This window comes from Protopterus annectens, chromosome 1.part1, assembly GCF_019279795.1.
Source record: "Protopterus annectens isolate FY-2018-M chromosome 1.part1, PAN1.0, whole genome shotgun sequence".
In the NCBI taxonomy this organism is placed as follows: Eukaryota; Metazoa; Chordata; order Ceratodontiformes; family Protopteridae; genus Protopterus; species Protopterus annectens.
Window position 1 is genome coordinate 119115743 of NC_056726.1, and position 21515 is coordinate 119137257.

The window sequence follows — 21515 nt, forward strand, 5'->3', positions numbered from 1 at the left end:
AAAGGGTTTTATGGGCTATAGTAAGCTGTTGAAATTGAACTTGGTTTGGAAATTCTAGCCATCCGAGTTGCTTTAGATTAAGACAGTGATGTGTTCTAAAAGGAGAGGCAGTTGCAAATCTGGCAATATTATTATATGAGATTGCCAGTTTATTTAGGTTGTTCTTAAAAGGTTAGTATAGATAAGTGAAGCATAAAGTAGAATGGAGATTAAGTGAGTTCTGGCTATAGCAGTCCTGGCTACAGGAGTAAGAAAGGGTTTAATTCTATAGAGGGACCCTATTTTTTTGTTGATTGTTTTTACTGTGCTGTTTATATGGGTATCGAAGTTAAGGTTGCTATCTATTGTTATTCCTAGACGTTTGGTGGTAGGTTCAGGAGATATGAGAGTGCCATTACTAGATGTGAGAGAGAAATTTATTAGTGTGGACTTTTGGGTTGGGGTGAACAGTAAAAGTTTAGTTTTTGGGGGGTTTAGGAGGAGGCAGCAGTTTAAAAACCATTGTTCTACAGTATTGAATGCATTTTGGGTAAGGAACTGTAGTTCAGTTTGAGAAGAGGCTGTACAGATTATTGTAGAGTCGTCTGCATATTGAATGCAGGTGGTGTGAGGTATTGAAGAGTGAAGGTCATTGATAAAGATGGAAAATAGGAGTGGGCCTACTATGGAGCCCTGAGGAACACCAAGGGAAATGGGAAGGAGGTTAGATAGTTTATTGTCCCATAGTACAGCCTGTTGTCTATTGTCTAAGTAAGATTTAAACCAATTAATTGCTAGAGGTTCAAGTGAAAGGGATTTCAATATATTTATGAGGAGCTGGTGATTGACCATATCAAAAGCATTAGATAAATCAATAAAGACTGCAGAGGAAAGAGTATTGTTGTTATGGTTTTTGTTAATGCAGTCTGTGAAGGATAGGAAGGCAGTGGTGGTACTATGGAAAGGTCTGAATCCATGTTGACAGTTGGCAGGTAGGTTATTTTGGAGTAGGTGGTTAAGTAGTTGCTTATGGATGCATTTATCCATTATTTTTGCTAGGGGAGATAGTAGAGCTATATGACGGTAGTTAGAAAAGTCATAAGAGTTCTCACCTTTATGTAGTGGGATAATATGAAAAATTTTCCAGATAGATGGGATGGTTCCTTCACTTATAGTTCGGTTAACAAGAATGGAGATGGGATAGGCTATGGCTTTAGCCCCTTTTTGCAGGTATTCTGTTGGGAGATGGTCGGCTGAGGGGGTGGTAGGTTTTAGTTTTTGTCGAAGAGAGCAGATAAAGGAAGTAGAAACTGGTTGTAAGTTAAAAGGTGGAGGTGGGCTTGTCATAGTTGTAGGCAGTTTTGAGGTATGTGGAGAAAGTAAACTAGCAAGAGTTTGGATGGCATCGGTGAAGAAAGAATTGAAGGCATTAGCAGTATAAGTGGGATTTTCAGGGTTAGCGCCTTGTGGGCTAGGTGTGCTGGATTGTCTTGGGTATAGTAGTTTGTTGATGCTAGTCCAAAACGTTTGTGTTTTTTTTTTTTGGTAGGTTTGCTGTATTTATGCTGTATATATATATATATATATATATATATATATATATATATATATATATATATATATATATATATATACATATAGATAGATAATATAGATATCCATACAAATCTATCTATATAGTTTGTTGTTGTTGTTGTTATTGCTGACATTTATGTTTTCTTGGATAGTTGATTTTTATACTGTGTGCATACTACTAAGAACTAAGATTAGGTTTATCATGAAAAAGTTGCAAGGATTGCATTTCCGCCATGCTGATGCTAAATAAATAACAAAACAAAATTAATTAATGAAGTAACAGTGTGCTTTAATTTTGGTACCGGATGTTTTCTGTGTTTTTGAAAATGTAGCTACAACTGCTACTCTAAAGGCCTCAGCATTTGAATGGAAGGTAGCTGATGTATTCATACTTAGGTGGTGCTGCAAACTGTATTCCATTTAGACTTAGCACTACAGTTGCATTTCCCTGCAGAGAACATCTGCTTGTAAATTGTCATGTGAGCATCTGCGGAGGAAGATAATATGACATGCCGCATCCTTCCTCACCACCTCTACTGATTTCTCACTGCTGAAATAAGAAAGCAAAAAACAAGAGCACCAAATAGGTTAACACTGAAGTCACAAAGTAAAATAATTCCACTTCACTTTCACCGCACTATAGAAGTGGTCCAGAAATCTGGAAATAAAACTGGAGTGCCTGCAGAGGATAGCAATATAAAATAAAATGCATTTTAGACTGACCTCCAATAATACAGCAAGAGTTAGCTAAGATGTCCTCATGATAGTGTTATGTGGTTATCATATAGGTGTTGCAGTTGGTGTTTTACTTCTTGTAACTATCAACCATATATGACATTATTACATTTGTTAGCTGGGTATGTGAGCTAGTTCACTGACCCCTATCAGCCATGACTTGGACAAAGAAGACAGAGACAGTAAAAACAATCATAACAAAAATCCAAAAATCCATGTTGAATTTGCAACAAAATATGAACATTTAGTCAGTATATATTACATATATTATAGCTGTATGTTTACTTTGAAACAGTACAGTTAAAGAGGAACACCATGAATAGTATTCACAAAATACACATGCAAAGTAGTTTTTGCCAAAAAGATCTGTCTATGTGACAATGTTAGCAACAAAGGATAGCCTTAGCAGGGTTAGCTGTCATTCATGGTTGCAAGTGCACATAGACCAGAAGTGTAACAGAATGTGTGACTTAACTGGGTTCTGTGAAACATGTGCATGAGTTCTCATTGAACAAATTATCTTAGTTTCTGCCTGAACTGAACTACACTGCCAGTTTGTCCGATATTAATTAGGGTATTTTCCAGTAGGCTGGTGCCAGTTTGCTAAAAGCTGTTTCAGTGCTGGAGTGTTTGAAAGGGGACTTAATTAAAGAAATTTCTTCAGAGACTCACATAGTGTAGGAGTGAGTTCTCTGAGAGACAGGTTATATTGAGGGGGTGGACAGTATCTGTGCTGCAGTACTTTAAATGTAAGTGTATTAAGCAATAGGGATGCTCTCACTGGGACAGGAAGCCACTTGTATTTGTGTAGTGGGTTGCAGTGATGCATAGTTCTACTGTCAATTTGAATTTTGTTTTCTGTTGTCTGTAGTAGAGAAGTACTCTGACAAGACAGCAGTGTAATGAAAAAGAGTTCACATTCAAGCCTGAGTATTAGTATATTGAGAGTAATTTTGTTCTTCTAGAATCCTAGATAAGAAGATTCAGTTTTATAGGTAATTTTAAGCTGTGTCAGTACTTTGCAAATTGCTAGTTCTGTGTGTGTGTGAGTGTGTGCGTGTGTGTGTGTGTGTGTGTGTGTGTGTGTGTGTGTGTGTGTGTGTGTGTGTGTGTGTGTGTGTGTGCATGTGTACTATATCATAAAGAATGGTCTAAAGTGACTCCTAAATATTTTTGGGTAGCAGTAATTGGCAGTGGTATATTTGTGAGGTAAATGGTAATGATATGGCATGATAATATATTTTGAGATTCCAAACTACATCACCTGTATTTTTGAGGTATTTAGAACTAGTCTGTTAATAATTAACCAGTTCCATAGGTGCATAAAGTACTGTTGGAAACCCTTGGTGATGGTGTTCACATGTAGGCCAGCATGTGTAATGACAATGTCATCTGCATTTTAGATACAGTTAATTTGTGGAAGATCTCATGGCAGATAATTCAAAAATAATGAGAATAAAAGAGGGACTAGCACAAAACTCTGAGGGATCTCTAAGGTAAGCTTGGCAACTTTGGTTTTAAGCTTTGATCTTTTTACTCAGAATGTTCTGCCAGAAAGGTGTTTTTATATCACGTGTTAATCTTATTTGAAAATCCATGGTCCGTTAGCTTCTTTAAAAGAAGGAATCATGTTGATACATTAATAGCAATTTCAGTATACCTGATATGCAATGGAAATGTTTTGTCAAAATAATTTTTGGCAAGCTTTGAAGTAAATCTTTTTTTTTTTTCAAGTTCCCCTGCATCTACCATGTGGAAGGACAGCCCATCAGCTCTGAGTTTAAGTATACCTGCTCTGAGGTTGCACAATACTGGAGGAAAAGGAATCCTCCACTATCGTCAACGTTCTTTCAGCAAAACATTTTCACTGACAACTGACAGGCTCCCAAGAAGATTGTAGTCAAGTGATAATACCAGTTAGTAGTCCACTGTCCATATTCTCATATATAAAGCACAGATATTATAAAGCACTGAATGTGCTGTATCCAGGATGGAACCTGTGCCTATCAACCAGAGTATGATATTTACTGACATAGTGCAAAATTTGGGTATGGATTTATTTTTTTCTGAACTTTTGCATTTGGATAAATGTTAGCAATTGGTCTAAAGTCTCAGGCAGATGGTGATGATGTCGGCAGTGTGACAATGAGGAAGTGTTTGTATCTATTAAGGATTGTACCAGTAGTGAGATAGTGAGTGTGTGAGGGAGAGAGAGAGGGAAAGAGAGAGAGAAAGAGAGATTGTAAATAAAGTCAAGAGACTGGCATAGTTTTTGACTATCCTAGTCTCGGCTACTTTGGATGTATATCTGAAAGCTATGGATGAAATTTCCTAGTCTCGGCTACTTTGGATGTATATCTGAAAGCTATGGATGAAATTCCAGTCCAGTTTATTTAATACTTCAAAGACATCCTGTTTGCTGACCTTTTTAAAGTAGAAAGGGGTTAGTTCATAGGTTCATAGTTTCATAGGTGTGTACTAGGCTAATGGCCCTGGACCCTTTACAAGCATAGCCCATAGAAGTGCCCTGGCATCATGCCGCCCGACGTTAGTTCCCAGTGCCTCTATCAAGTAGAGCCAGTGGAGTGATCCCCGGAGTGAACTTTCTATTTTCTATCCACTCATCAAGATTTCACTTGAAGAGGGCCAGTGAAGTGCTCTTCTTGACATGTATGGGAAGTCTATTTCAGAGCATGGGCAGTCTCTGGGTTACGAACCTGTCCCTCCAGCATATTCTGTTGATTGTGGTAATGAGGTTGAGGTTTCTGGAGTGTGTGATGCAGAGGGATTGGGATTTCTTTAGATGTAGCATTTCTAACAGAGCTGGGTCAGACATGGCTTTGCAAGTCAAGCAGAGATTGCCTCTTAGTAGATGATGTGAGACAGAGACTAGCTGGAGTTTTTTGAGTCTGTCCATGTAGGACATGTGTTTAAGGCCTAGGATCCTCTTTGTGAGGTACTTTTGTGGCCTCCAGCTGTTGCATGTTTCTAGTGAGGTACATGCCAAATGGTGCATTGTACTCAATGATTGGCCTAATGAGGGAAGAGTAGAGAGAGATGATGACCTCTTTCTTCCTGGATGCAAAACCCTTGGTAATAAGATTTGCCACATAGAAGAACTTTCTGACCACAGTGGCAATGTGCTGGTTGAAAGAGAGATTGCTGTCAACCTGTTCTTCAAGGTATTTGTGCAGTGGAGAATCAGGTAGAACTTGTGTCAGATTAGGAAATTAAGGTTGGATTACTTGGGGAAGAGCAGTAACCAATTTACTGTTGTTGGGGATCTCTTTGGTGTTACTAGCCACTCCTAGGTGTGACCTCTTTTCCTGATCATATAAATTTACCTATCACTATGGATGGACAATTTTCCACAGTTTCTCCAGCCAGCTTAGTCAACATGGGCATCCTGAGGAAGTGTAGCAACTGTCTCATGTTCACTGACAACCCACTCCTCCTAGTACACACAAACACAACGTGTGAGACATGCAACTATATTAAGAACCTTGAATCCATGCTCTCTCACACATCAGTCAGTACACATGACAATGAGCAGTTTGCCAGCATGCACAGCTCACCTCCTACTCCACCCATACTCACATCACACATACCTACATATATGAACATCCCCACCAGCAACATACCTAAACACCAGAGACCTTCCAAACACAAACGCAAGCACACAACACATAATAGTTCATGCACCAGTATCTCACTGGACAAACCGTTAAGGCAAACACAAAATCAAACATATTAGTCATAGGGATTCCATCGTGAGACACATTGATGTCCCTCTCACCAGGCTGGATAAGGAAAAGGTCACGGTCAGCTGTCTGTCAGGTGCCAAGATATGCGATATCACACATGCACTCAAGTCTTTCAACAACAGGTACTGTTATGACTCTGTCATAGTCCATGTTGGTGTGAACGACTTGAGATGTACCTCTGTGGACTATATGAAGAGAAACATGACTGAGGTCTCGGACTATGTGTGTCAGGCAGGTATGTCCATAGCCTTAAGCAGCATTTTACCTTCACCTAGAATGATGCCTCATTACAAATAGAAAATGATTGACTTCAATAATTGGCTTAGCTTCTGCTGTCATTCTAAGGGGATCCACTATCTGTCCACCTGGGACAACATGATCGACAGACATTGATGCTTTTCCAGAAGTAGTTTCATCTGTCACCTCTGGGAGTTTGGCTACTGGCTAAGGCTCTTGGAACCCCCATAGTGCCTTTTTTAGGCACTGACTCAAGAATAAAATTCCCAATGGAAAAACTCCATCTAAAAACAACCTGAAGGTTATGCTGCTAAACACTAGGTGTCTCAACATAAAACTGCATTTACTGGAAGCTGTCCTCACCTTGGAAGACATAGATATTTGTGCAGTCATAGAGACCTGGTTTAAGGCTGTGGAGAGCACCCCAGCCATACTGGGTTATACCTCTTTCCACATATTCAGACCTCAGACTGAAGGTATGAAAACTAAAGGAGGTGGTATATCAATATTCATTAAAAATAAATACACCGTCAGATTGGTTAAACAGTATGACTCCCTGGAGACACTTCAGGTGCAATTAACTGTTGGTAGGACACCTATTCAAGTCATTGCCAGCTACAGGACCACCTCAATGAATCAGGATACCCACTCTGACTATTTGGATCTACTTCAGTCTATCAAGATACATCCAAATGCCATGGTTTTGGGCGATTTTAACTACCCATCCATTACTGGGTAAATTATTTCTGTTCAAACTCATTTGCTCACGGTTTCCTTGACTTCATTAACTCCAATGCCCTGGACCAGCTAGTTGACACCTCTACAAGGGGTGCCAACATCCTGGATCTGGTGCTCATCAGTATAGGGGACTGCTTGTAGCACCCCCACTGTGAGGGCCTTCCTGGTGAGATCTGACTACAAATCGGTCTCATTCGAAGTAACTGTCACACCTAACCCCACCCCCAGCAGCAACTAAACTAAAATAACTTCACCAAAGCAGATTATAACCTTTTACAGGATGGTATAAATAGCTTCACTGCACCTCCTCCCTCAGATGGAACTGGCAACTATGCCAAGCTCTGCACCAAAACTTTATACAAACACCTGTTTAACTGCATTGACTCAGCCATACCTGATAAGAGCAAAACAAGCTCCTCAAGGATGAGCAAAGATGCTTGGTGGGCAACTGCCATTAAAAGGCTTTACAATAAGAGGAAGAAATTGTTGTCTACCAGTAAGAGGGAGTGAGCCCTCCTAAACTGGAAACACTCCCTCCTCAGCTTAAACAAGGAAATAAGACTTCTTGTGAAGTCCTTTGATGCAAACTATGAGTCCAAATTATATCCTCAATGAAGGACAACCACAAGGCATTCTATAGTTACATCCATAACCTAAAATGAAAGGCCCAGATTAGTGCAGAACTGGTAGTTAATGATACCACATATACTGAGCCTGTAGACATAGCTAGCCTGTTGCCAGACAGGTTCTGTGAAAATTTCACGCCCCTGCCTCCACCACACATACCCCATGACATCCCTACCACCTGTCCCCTATGTTTGTATGTCTAAAGATATATCTGATAAAAAAAACACCTGATTTTTGTACTTTATATTCCTTTCTGCTTAACTAATATATGTATAACCAATTGTTATGTGTATAAGATTTAGCTGTATTCGACTTGTATAAAATCTATACTAATGCACTTAATGTTATACTTGTATGTACTGGAGCTTTTCTCCCCGGGCCTCTGCAGAAAAAGGGCCTCGGCTCAGTCAGACATTCCCGGTCAACAAATGTAAAATAAAATAAATAAATAAAAATAAAGAGAAGGTCTTAAATACCCTTTCTAATGCCAAAAAAAACAGCATCTATAGGATATGATAACATCCCAGGCTGCATCCTACAAGGACTCCAACATGAATTAGCAACAGCATTGGACACTCTTTTCAATCATAGTCTAAGCAAAGGCTTCACCCCAGTGGTATGAAAAATGGCCACCATTATTCGCTTGTACAAAGGTTGTGCTTCCACTGACCCCGGGAACTATAGACCTATTAACCTAAGTAGCCTTATTTGTAAGGCCATGGAGTGAATCATCATGGACCTTACAACAAAGATATAGGTAATCTCCAAACACTTGACTCTACTCAGTTTGGATTTGTCAAAGGGAGATCATGCCTGTTAAATCTGGTAAGCTTCTTTGAGACAGTCACCAAGGCTCTGGACAAGAGGAAATCTATGCATACAGCCTACATGGACTTAACCAAGGCATTTGACACTATCCCCCACTCAGACATCATTGACAAACTCACCCAACTAGGCATCAACCCTTATATCATTAGATGGGTCACTAACTGGCTCACTGATAGAACTCATACAGTCAAAATAGGGGGCTCCACCTCCAACAGCAGACCTGTAACCAGTGGTGTTCCACAGGGATCAGTCCAGGGATCTCTACTGTTAGGAATCCATTTCTCAGAAGCACAAACAAAAATGAAAGGTCTGTGGCTGACAAAGTTTGCTTATGACTGCAAACTGGAAGTGGTCATAGAATCTCCAAATGATATCAACATCTACAAGGGGGTCTTACACAATCAAATGATTGGTGCCAAAGTCATGGCCTTAAACTCAATGCAAGAAAATGTATTATCATTCCTTTTGGTAAAAGTGATGTTCCTCCTAAATACCACATCAACAGCAATACCTTAAGTACGCACTCGGTGGTGAAAGACCTAGGCACACAGGTTGACAGCAACCTTACCTTTGACCACCATGTCTCTACAGTGATAAAAAGGGCATTTTATATTGCTCATCTCATGAGTAAGGGCATTGCCGCCAGAAAAAAAGAAGTTATAACCTCCCTGTACTCTTTCCTCATTAGGCCAATAACTGAGTACAACACCTCTTTTGGTATGTACCTTTATAAACACCTGCAGCAACTGGAGAAACCACAAAGGTTCCTCAGAAGGAAAATTCAAGGTCTTCACCATCTGTCCCATGAGGACCATTTAAAATCACTGTCACTTTATTCTGTTTCATACAGACTACTCAGAGGTGATCTCTGCCTTGCATTTAAGGCAATCTCTGACCCTGCATTATTGGGAATGCTTCATATCCAAAAGTCAAATATTACACAGGTCACTCACTCTAAAGACCATAAAGTGGTATGTGACATTAATAAAACCTGCTGGAGGGACAGATTTGTCTCCCAGAGGTTACTACACCTTTGGAACAGACTTCCACTTCATGTCAAACAGAGCACCTCATTGGTCCTCCTCAAATGCAATCTGGACAATTGGATGGGTGACCATAAATTCACTCTGAGGGTTCCACCTGCGTCCCTCTTGGACAGAGGCAATAGCTGCTAATCATAGAAATAAGGGTAATAATTTGGCTAGGCTTGTAAGGACCCTAGGGTTATTAGCCTAGTAACTTCCTATTATCCTCATCATCTTCTTTCGGCTATTCCCGTTAGGGGTCGCCACAGCGTATCATCTGTTTCCATTTCTTCCTGTCCTCTGCATCATGCCCTTTCACACCAACTGCCTGCATGTCCTCTCTCACCACATCCATAAACCTCATCTTAGGCCTTCCTCTTTTCCTCTTACCTGGCAGCTCTATCCTTAGCATCCTTTTCCCAATATACCCAGCATCCATACTCAGCACATGTCCAAACCAACGCAATCTCACCTCTCTTGCTTTGTCTCCAAACTGTGCAACCTGAGCTGACCCTCTAATATACTGATTCCTAATCCTGTCCATCCTAGTCACACCCAGTGCAAATCTTAACATCTTTAACTCTGCCACATCCAGCTCTGACTCCTGCCTTTTCGACAATGCTACCGTCTCCAACCCATATAACATAGCTGGTCTCACTACCCTCTTGTAGACCTTCCCTTTCACTCTTATTGGTACCCGTCTGTCACAAATCACTCCTGACACACTTCTCCACCCATTCAACCCTGCCTGTACTCTCTTCTTCGCCTCTCTTCCACACTCACCATTACTCTGAACTGTTGATCCCAAGTACTTAAACTCATCCACCTTTACCAACTCTACTCCCTGCATCCTCACCATTCCTCTACCCTCCCTCTCATTTACACACATATATTGTTTTAGCCCTGCTGACCTTCATTTCTCTCCTCTCTAAAGCATATCTCTATCTCTCCAGGGTCTCCTCAACCTGGTCCCTACTCTCACTACATATCACAATGTCATCTGCAAATGTCATAGTCCACGGGGCCTCCTGTCTGATCTCATCTGTCAACCTGTCCATCACCATTGCAAATAAGAAAGGGCTCAGAGCTGATCCTTGATGTAATCCCACCTCCACCTTAAATGTATCTGTCACTCCCACCGCAGTCCTCACCAATGTCACACTACCCTTGTACATATCCTGTACCACTCTTACATACTTCTCTGCCACTCCCGACTTCCTCATACAATACCACAACTCCTCTCTAGGCACCCTGTCATATGCTTTCTCTAAGTCCATAAAGACACAATGCAACTCCTTCTGACCTTCTCTGAATTTCTCCAACAACACTCTCAAAGCAAATCCTATTATCTCTTTAGCTCTTTAGTGTTAAGTTTAGTAGGATCTGCTTTTTCTTCTTTTTCTTTTTTCGGCTGCTCCAGTTAGGGGTCACCACAGCGGATCATCTGTTTCCATTTCTTCCTGTCCTCTGCATCTTGCTCTGTCATACCAACCACCTGCATGTCCTCTCTCACCACATCCATAAAACTTATCTTAGGCCTTCCTCTTTTTCTCTTACCTGGCAGCTTCATCCTTAGCATCCAGTGAGCTATTTCCTGATTTGATGTTCTTGCAGTCCATAGAATTCTCTAAAGTTTTCTGCAACACTGCACTTCAAAAGCATTGATTCAATCCCCAGTTTACTGGTAGAACTTTCTTTTTACTCATATTCTATGATTTTCTAATGTACCTTCCTTCTGCTATGTCTGTGGTCTATACTTTGGAAATTAATTTGATTCATTCTTTTATTTTTGGGTTGCTTCACGAGTGAAACATAGTTCAGAGAAAGTTAATTCACTGATGCTTGCCTGCTGAAACACTATTCCAGCCAGGTTTGTATACTATGAACTTGCCAGGGTTGTATACTATGAATTAAACAGCAAATGAACTTTGTTAAAATGTATTTCTCCTTAAAGTCACATAAAATTAAAAGTAAGTTTCTCTTTTTTGCAGGCAGGAAAGCCTCCTATACTGCCCATACTCAGTGAAATTACAAATGATTACACAATCTAGACAAAGAAGAAAGGATTGCATCTACCAACTTACCTGGGATTGTGAAATTTCAGAGCTATCATACAGAAGTATGGGACAAGTGGGGTTGTAGCTACCACCTACAGGCACAGGGCAGATTTCTCTTCTGCAAAAATGATTTGAGCAAAATTTTGTAGGCATATTTTTAGGTTGATTATTGGTTTCCCCTTTCTTGCAGAACTGCTTTTTAATAGTAAAGTGTTCACTTACTACATTATTCAAAAAGTGGGTCAGCAAGTTGTCTTTTGCTGATGTATATTTTATTTTCCTTTATTTAAGTAGGCCCTTATTTTATACTCTGATTTCTTATTTTTGCAGGATTCAAGTTGCCTTATCCAGTTTCCTCAGTATGAAGTAATGTGACAAATATCGTAACTGGAACTGTCAATAGGTTCTTAGTATGATGTAGTTGTAGAAATCATTTCTATAAATGGCACACTATCCATATTTTCAAAGTACATGATGCATATACCTTTTTCAGCAATAAATGGTGCACATCCCTTTCCAGGTTTGTTATTTCTGTTATTGGTTATGTATCCCTCTGTCCTTTCCTCTGTCTGTTACTAAATTCAGGTCCATTATTGTAGATGTTTATTTTCACTCATTTTGAAACAGTTTTTTTCTGTTTTTCATGAAGTGGGTGTCTGTGGGGGGGGGGGGTCATTTGTGTTGGTGTGAGAGAACAGTAAAGACTATGCCATCTTGCTTGTGTTTTCTCAGTGGTCTCAATCCAGAGCTCTTGACTGTTGTAATGGTTCCTTACCTCTTGTCTTCTACTTCGTCTTGCTAAAATTGTATCCTACTTGTTAACTTTTGCATATCTATGTTTTGAAGCATTAGAATACTTGATTTCTACTTCTTGATGAAGGCTTGCATCATTGTCTGTCTTATTAGTGTTTTTGATATTGTAATTTAGGTTACATACATTAACTTATCACAAAGTATATAACCTAGGCTATAGTAGTGATAACACCAGTAAAATAGGCAGTGATAGCACTTTTTGATCTTACATTTACAATATATCAAGAGGAAAGAGAAAAATCACAGTAATCATTATTTATCAATCATGTTGAGTGTCCCCCATCCCTGAGGAGCAGGATATATTATCATACCACACAGTCTCCAGACTATTACAAAAACATAGAGGGTGGCAATTATATTTTTTAAATATCAAATGAGCAATGCCATTGATTTCAAGGTGAAAGGCATGTCTCAACATATAGTGCAAGTCAGTAATTATGGTGAAACAGCTCTACCAATTACGCATGTTTACCTTTGCCTCTCATATCTCACTCCCGAGCATTAGGAACATTTTCTTTCCTGCAAGACTCGGTATAGTATGGGGAAAAGTTGCAGTGAGTTAAAATCAGGACTATATTCCTATACTGTAACCTTTGCCATCTGCTGTACAATATTTAGCATGTATTTAATGTAGTTGATCCATTAGCACTATTATTGTTAATTGAAATAAAAGTCATTGCCTGCAGTTCTTAGCTGCCTCTATAAAGCATGGTCATTTTTGAAAAATATTAAACCTGTTTAACTACAATTATTATAAAAAGTGTAATATTTTCTATTTGCTCAAAATACATATTCAAGGCTCGGGTACTATTTATTGGGATAAAAATAACTGTTTTCATTTTTTTCATTGCCAAGTAGCAGCTGTGATAGAGAACACCAGTAAACGTATGCATTAACAACTGACTCATCATCAGCCACTTTTCTCCATTCTCTACATGGGTTTGGGGTGTTGTCTTAGCTGTCAGCATCTCTCTGCATTCAGTGCTGCAGTCCTGCCTTCTTAAACCCTCATGCCTGACCGTCTCAGATCTTCTCTCACACAGATTATCCACCTGTTTGCTGGATGCCCTTGTTTGCTTTTACCTTCTTACTGTCTGTCCTAAATCTTCTTCAACAGATTGTCTTCTACTTTTCTGCAATGTACCTAAACCACTGCAATCTGTTCCCTTTGACCTTTTCTGCAATTGTAGCTACTTTGGCTTCTGCTGTTTTGTCATCATTTCTCTGTCTATCCCAATAGTGGACTGCAGCCGACTGGCACAGAGAGTCGGATATAGTATATGACAGAAGAATTCCCAAAAAGCTGAAAAGTAAGGTGTACAAAACAGTGGTGTGACTAGTACTACTGTACGGTACAGAAACCTGAGCAGTGAAGGCAGAGCAGTTGGAGCTAGAGGTGATAGAGATGAAGTTCCTGAGACAGGTGGTATGGTGCACACAGTGGGACAGATGAAGAAATGAGGGCATAAAAGCAAAAGCCAAAGTAGCTGCAGTTGCAGAACAGGTCAAAGAAAACAGATTGCAGTGGTTTGGGCACATGTGCAGAAAGCAGGAGAGAATCTGGTGAGGACAAATTGAGTTAGACAGGAAGAAGGCAAGAGCAAACGAAGGAATCCAGCAAAGAGATGGCTGGATTGAGTGAGAGATGACCTGTGACAGTTAGGCATGGGTGTTGAAGAAGGCAAGAGAGTGGCAGTGAATACAGAGAGATGGTGACAGTTGACACAACCCTCAAGTCCCATGTAGAAAATGGGGAAAAGGGGGGTGATGATGATGAAGAAATATGAATCTGTAATACCTGGCTTTATTGACTAACCATAACATCCAGCAATTTACCAGAAAATCAAAAAAATTATGATGGATAGAGGTAGAAAAACAGAGAGACAAAATCAGGGTCAATCTGCCGAATTCTGTGCAGTTGCAAGGAGTGGCATGATGTGTTCGAAGACAGTGAGTTAAGTGTTGATGTTCATCATTATGATCACTGCTACAGTGGCCTAAGCCATTTGGGTTATATCCTGCATACTCTATAGCAGCCACCCAGCCAGCCAGCTTCCAAAGCTTCAGGGCACCTTTCCCGTGCCCAAATTGTTAGTCTTCTTAAGCTGAGCTGACTGAAACTCACGTTTGGGTGGCAAGCCCTTCAGAGCTATCCTGTCACAATGATTTTGTCTCTCTGTTTTTCTACCTCTATCCATCATAATTTTTTTGATTTTCTGGTAAATTGCTGGATGTTATGGTTAGTCAATAAAGCCAGGTATTACAGATTCATATTTCTTCATCAGTTGCAAGGAGTGGCATGATGTGTTTGAAGACAGTGAGTTAAGTGTTGATGTTCATCATTATGATCACTGCTACAGTGGCCTAAGCAAGGCAGCTATGCAGAGAGACAAAATCAGGGTCAATCTGCTGAATCTGTGGGATTTGAAGATAAATAGTCAACTCATGCTGTTCAGTTCTACTTGGAAAAAGCCCTTCCACTTTACTTTTTTCTCACAGAAAACTTAATTTTTCTGAAAAAGAAGTAGTTTTAAGCTAGAAAAAAATGTTTTTATTGATTCTCTCTAAATCTTTAGGTACTTCTAAATCAGGCATGGACTTTTTCTGACTTTTCTTGTAAAAAGTTGTTCAAAGTTGTTTTAATGTACTTTTTCTGTGAAGAAGGTTTTTTAGTTTACTTTTTGAGGCTCGGGTAAGTGTTTAAAGTCTCTTTTACTGTATGTTTTTCTATGAAAAAGTTTACTTTTTTGCAACTTTTTTTCCGCTGACTGTTGCTGCATAGCTGCCTTGGGAATCAAGCACAGTTTTTGGTTTGCCCATCGAACAATGTAGTGGTTCCTCAGTCAGACCTTTTTCCTTCCACAAGAAGAACTAGATTGTTAAGCAGCCTTTACCAACACAGTAGGCTGGTAACTTCCTTCAGTCACAGGTGGATGACTCTAATGTGGCCAAAGCTGGTTCCTCAGACCACTCGTCACAGCCATCATGTATTAGAGGTCAGACACATTTCTGTGGCTGTTTTGCTCCACTCAGTGGGCAAGAGAGAGTCACTCTTGTCAGTCTTGAGAGATCAAGCAGGAAAATTCCTGCTGCTTAGCCAGAATTTTGTGCCCATCCATGGAAAACTTGTTGCTGGCAGTTCTGGGTTTGTTTCTTCAGAAATTACTGTCAAATAGAGACAGAAAACCATACATTTGTCTTTTCCTGTATCCGTTACTCTGGACAAGAGTAATTTATTATGCTTGGCTCAGAGTCTTGTACAGGGTCTTAACTCTTCTTTTGCAGCTGTTTCTCATAAAGAGAAAGGTATTCCTCTTTTCCTTAAGAGATTCAAGAGAATGAACATATAGAGAAATGTGCAGGTACAAATGCATTTTTTTCTCTTCAAGTTTCTTATTCAGACTCTGTAGAGAGTGTGATACCTGATTCTCTGTGGAAAGGATTGTCTTGCTCTGAGGCTACTTCCAGGATGAATCTATGTTTTCAGTGGGGGAGTAGTGAGGTTTCTTAGTCCCTCAGAAAATATTATGATTTGCTAGAACTGTAATTTCCAAAACCGTCATCTATCCCTCCAGATTTGTCAGCTTTGGAGAATGTTTTTGTCACAGCCTGTGACTTCCCTGACAAATCAGCCTGCTGCGCCCTAAAATCAGCGATATTATATAAAGCTCATCAATTTTTCAGTACCAGATCTGACCCAGCAGCTATTGATTTAGTGAATCCAGCTGCTGCTAAACACTTTGCTAATTCTAATTCCTCTCCTTTTGGCAAGGATGGGAAGACTTTTGACAAGTTTGGGAAAAAGCACATGCTGTTGCAACCTTAATTTTTAGAATTTTAAAAGCTCTCCACTCTGGAAATCATCTGACATTATGGGACCTCTTCAAGTGCTTACAGACAATATCACAGTGATGTATATAACCACCAAGGGGTAACCAGACCTTACCTCCTGTGCAGACTAGCCATGGTAGTAGGGATTAAAACACAATCTCACTTTACAGACATCTGCCATCTGGTCAAAGCAAAACTACATTGCAGGGCAGACACTTATAGATGAAAACTCATCTTAGGAGGGGTGTCTTTCAAGACTTGATTCATCAGTGGGGAACACTTCAAGTGGATCTTTTTGCTTCTTCTGCAAATAATCAACTAGCAAAATTTTGTTCTAAATACCCATGCAAAAAGGCTTGGAAAATAGATACCTTTCCTTTTCCTTGGACAGAAATGTTCCTATATGCTTTTCCATAGATTTCCAGGATACATCTGAAGATTCAGAAGGACTCCCCAGAGATCATTTTGGTGACTCCCTTTTTTGTCCCTGGCAACAATGGTTCTCCTCTCTTTTGGAATTGGCCAGGGGAACTTACCACAAGCTCCTCACATATTATATTTACTTACACAAGGGTGTTTGATACATCCTGACCCCATACAACTGCAACTTGACTGATTGGATGATAGGGCTTTAACACCTATTTTTGGAGTATGTGCAACAAGTATTAATGGTGACAAGAAAGTCTGCTACTAGAAAATCACTTATTAAATAGAAACATGTTTTCTTGTTGAGGCCAATAAAAGAATCAATATCCATTCCAGGCTAGTGTTTCTCTTTTTACAGCATTTGTGTGAGTTATAATCCCATGGGCTGTCTTATTAAAGTTCATTTGTTGGCCATTTCTTATACCATAGATCTACCTTTTTCAATGTCAAAATTGTTTCAAAAGGGGTTCTGCATATGAAGCCTTCCAGAAGGCCTGTGGCTCCTCCTTAGGATCCTAATTTTGTGATACAGAAGCTCAACCTTGCCCTGTTTGAACCAGCTTATCAGGCTGACTTTAGGTTCTTAACATGAAAGACTGCTTTACTAATTGCTCTGGCCTCTGCAATGAGAGTATGTGAGCTGCAGTCACTTATGGTGGGCCACCCCTTATCTATTTTTTTCAAAAAGATAGGGTTTCTTTGAGAAGTAATCCTTCTTTTATACCAGGAGTGGTGTTTGAGTTTACATTAAGCCAGTCTGTCCATACCCCTGTTTTTCTTTCAAGAATTTAAAAATAAAGGACAAGGACACTTCTTATCTTGGCTGTCTATGGATGATTTAGGTACTATCTTGATAGAACAAAATTTTTCAGAACTTTTGATCAGTTATTCATTTCTTTTGAAAGTAAGGAGAAAGGGCAACCTGTATCAAGCAGACTATTTCCAAATGGTTGACTCAGGCTATTACCTTATGTTATTCCCACCACAACAAAACTATTCAATGTAGGGTCAAGGTTTACAATACTAGGGTCTTGGCTTCAACTATGGCTTTTTGAAAAGGAGTGGATTCTATAGGTATTCTAGAAGAAGAAACTTGGTCCTCTGTGCATACTTTTTCAAAGCACTATAAACTAAATTCCTTTTTCAAGTCTACGACAGTCTTTGCCAGGACCATTCTCCTGGGGCTCCTGGACCCTTCTCATTCCTCCTACCATTTCTTTTAATTATGGTAATCTACCCATATAGCTTAGGCTACAATACGGATCATAATGATGAAAGTAGTACAGTAAGTAAACTTACCATAACATTAGATGTTCACATCTCTGCTAAACCTCATATAAAAACATAATATATTGATAAAATAACTGGAGTGCAGTTAAAAAGAAACAGCTTTAAACAAAATAAAGCTTTTATTCAGAGTTATTTTACTTAAATAGAATTTTAAAATATGTTTTCAGAGCAGAAAATAAACAAACATCCTTCTGATAATTCAATATTTTCCTTAAGGCAAAGTCAATTGCATATATTGTGTGTGTGTGTGTGTGTGTGTGTGTGTGTGTGTGTGTGTGTGTGTGTGTGTGTGTGTGTGTACGCGTGTGTCGATGGGCAGGGGTGCTTTAAATTGTAAAAGAAAGGGGTTGTATTATCTGTATTGTACAAAAATGGTTCAGCACTTAAGGTTTCAGGAATCTATACTGATACCTTACTAAAACAACAGGCTGTGTGAAACAAACATGTAGATGTGAGCATGTGCACAAGCACACACACACACACACACACACACACACACACACACACACACACACACACACACACACACTATGATGCAATTTTAAAATAGCTGGAACTAAAACAAACCTTTTATGTACCAATACTTCTGGGTGAGGCATTACAGATTAGAAACTATGACATGAATGCAAAACATTAAAGAACTATGAACACTGAGATGAAAACATGCACAGACTTTGATATTATGACAGTCTAAACTGAGTTTGACTAAGCAGATACTTATCTGGCTCTTGATTCTATCCTATTTTCACTTAACTAAATATCTTCATATATCAAAATAGTAAGTCTGTTGAATTATCTATGCATTCTCTAGAACTATATCATTAGTATTACTGCACCTCTTTATTAGAATTCAAATACTATAATTTCCTAATCTTGTTTAAGATATTTAAAAAGGAAAATGATTGATTATTAAACTAATAATAATGCTGTGAAGGGGCAAAGCTACTAAGTGTGGAGGCAGAGTAATGTCTGTGTTTAACAAGCTGCTAGTTGCTTAGATTTTTTAACTTATAATGATATAATTAAACAATTGTATCTTTAATTTTACATTTTATTTCATGTAGACATATTGCACTAAATTAATCTGGATGTTAAATTTATGAAAGTAATATTTAGGTTGTTAAATGCATTAGAACAATCATATGTAATAACAGTCATATGCAAGTTAAGTAAACAGACGTATCTGATTAAGCAGTATATTCTTTTTTATCATGGTAAGAATATCTAATGAATACTATAAAAGAGAGCATTAAAGGGAAAAAGAAAAATAATGGTGACGAGAAAAAAGTTATAAAAATAGCAGAAATTAGATACAAATACAGAAAACATCATCATAAACATGCATATACATATACACACACATATATAATCTTAAGAATACAATCATAACTATTTAGAATTTTACATTACTACACATCTGTTTTGTCATATAAAGTCTGATCTCCACTTATAAAGTTTTATGTTAACTGCAGACCTTAGTTTTAATTCATAATCTTCTAACTTCTTACCTGTTGGATTAGAGTTTTGTTTGTGAAGGATAATTTAGTAGATCTCTTAGTTTCATAATATTAACTGCTACTCTGTTTCCTTTCTTTATGTTAATCTTAATTGTATGTCTGCAATATTCCGCATGATTCACCAATCAGATACAAGAGAATCAGTTATATTTACTTTTATATACAATAGTCCAGTTACACATTTTATATAAATCCCCACTATTCTAATTTCATTTATGGATTTAACTTTAACATCTTTAAATGTCAGTTGTCTAAATAATCCTAAGAAAAGGAGATGTCTTTTAAAATATCTAAATGCTAATAAGTCACAGATAGTGTTTCTTCATGAAATTGATATCAAGTCTTTTGAAAGTAATAACCTTTTACCAAATAAATATGATTCTACCCCAATCATCTTTTAAAGCCAAATGTACAGGAGTAATGATCTTATGGGAAAATAGCATATTAATGCCTCAGATTCTTTATATATATGAAGATAATGAAGGCATTCTATCCTTCATGGTAATAAAACATGATAACAGAATTTGGACATTAATCTGTATTGATTTACAGGATGGGGGTTAATCTAGGCAAAAACATTTAGCTGTTTTTCTTAACTCTATTAAAGGTATCTTAATTTTGGGAGATGATTTTAAATGTTTACTCAATAACTCTAACTTCAGCTCCAATAGAAATTTAAGATTGACCATTGTAGCTAAAACAATAATTGGCTTGATAAAAACTCTTTGGATTTCATCCATTACACATTTTCACATGGTACAAAAAGCAGAATGGATTAGATCTTGAACTTGAATTATTTAACTTCTGAAATAATAAACTTTAATAACATTCCTTATCCCATCTCCGATCATAATGTCCTTTTACCAAATTACCTCCATTGAACTGAATTCTGTCTTACATTGTCAAATGTAGAGTTTGAATCTTGTTTTTATCAAAAATTGATTTGTTTATGTAACTTAATGATTCTCAAGAAATTAGAAAAAGTATGATATGTGATTCTTTTAAAGTTTACATTGATGGTAAATCAGTGGCATAAGACAAGAAAAAATCAAAGACTGGGACAAAGAATATTTAACTATTCAAAATAGAATATACATTATTAAATCTCTCTCTTTAGTAAATGTGACAAATCTAAAAAAAGATTAGATTAACTCTTTAGAAAAAAATATTCTGCAATTATCTCACATAAGACAGCCTTAGTACTTTAAAGACTGAAATTAGTTTCTTATGCTGTCACCTAAGCATATAAGTAATTTAGCAAAGAGGTTAAAATTGCTGTCTAAATCCTATCAAATAAATTAGATAATAAATCCAAAAATAAGAAAAATTACTGACATTGTGGAAAGTCTGGAGGTGTTCACACAGTATTATTTTATTTTATTTATTTATTTATTTTCAGTTTGATTACCAGGGAAGTCCACTGGGCTAAGAAGTACCCATTTTCAGTGCAGGCCCAGGGAGAAAAGCTCCAGAGGCAGTACAATCAAGGTTACATACAGTGATAGATGATAATACAAAGTCAAAACAGTTAAGAAATGCTAGATGCAGTAGTAGGCAGTACAATCAGGTTAGAAGGATAAATCCAAAGCGAAGAAGCCGAACCAGGATGCAAGTTGATACTTTATTATTAACAAACAGAAGTTAAAAACAAGCACTTTCGCTCGGTTGTTACCGAGCTTTATCAAGTTAAAATAAAAATGAAAAATGCACCCGAGAGTTTAAATATGCTCTGGTAGGTCGCTAATTAACTAATTAGCATAACTGATTACAAACCAAGTACATTGAAGTCAATATTGCATTCTAACACTTAAAATCAAAAACATCAATGTGCTGTCACAAAAAAGTATATAAAAAAATGTGTGCATAAAAATATATAAAAATATATTCTTTTAACCAATTCTACAAAGATTGATACAAATGAACATAACTAACGAGTCTAAAAAACATATTAAATCAGATATTCTAATATAGAAAACACATTCAAATACAGCATTCATAGAAATACAGCATTCATGAAAAACTCAGGGTTGAATTCTCGAAAGGTATGTAGTGAAGGTACATCAAAATATTAAA

General features: G+C 38.0%; 1 protein-coding gene across 1 annotated transcript in view; it reads left to right on the top strand.

Annotated features, from left to right (window-relative positions):
* LOC122814238 (dynein axonemal heavy chain 5-like) overlaps window positions 1-21515 on the top strand; it is a 3525594-nt gene that overhangs the window by 1493789 nt on the left and 2010290 nt on the right. The window lies entirely within an intron of this gene.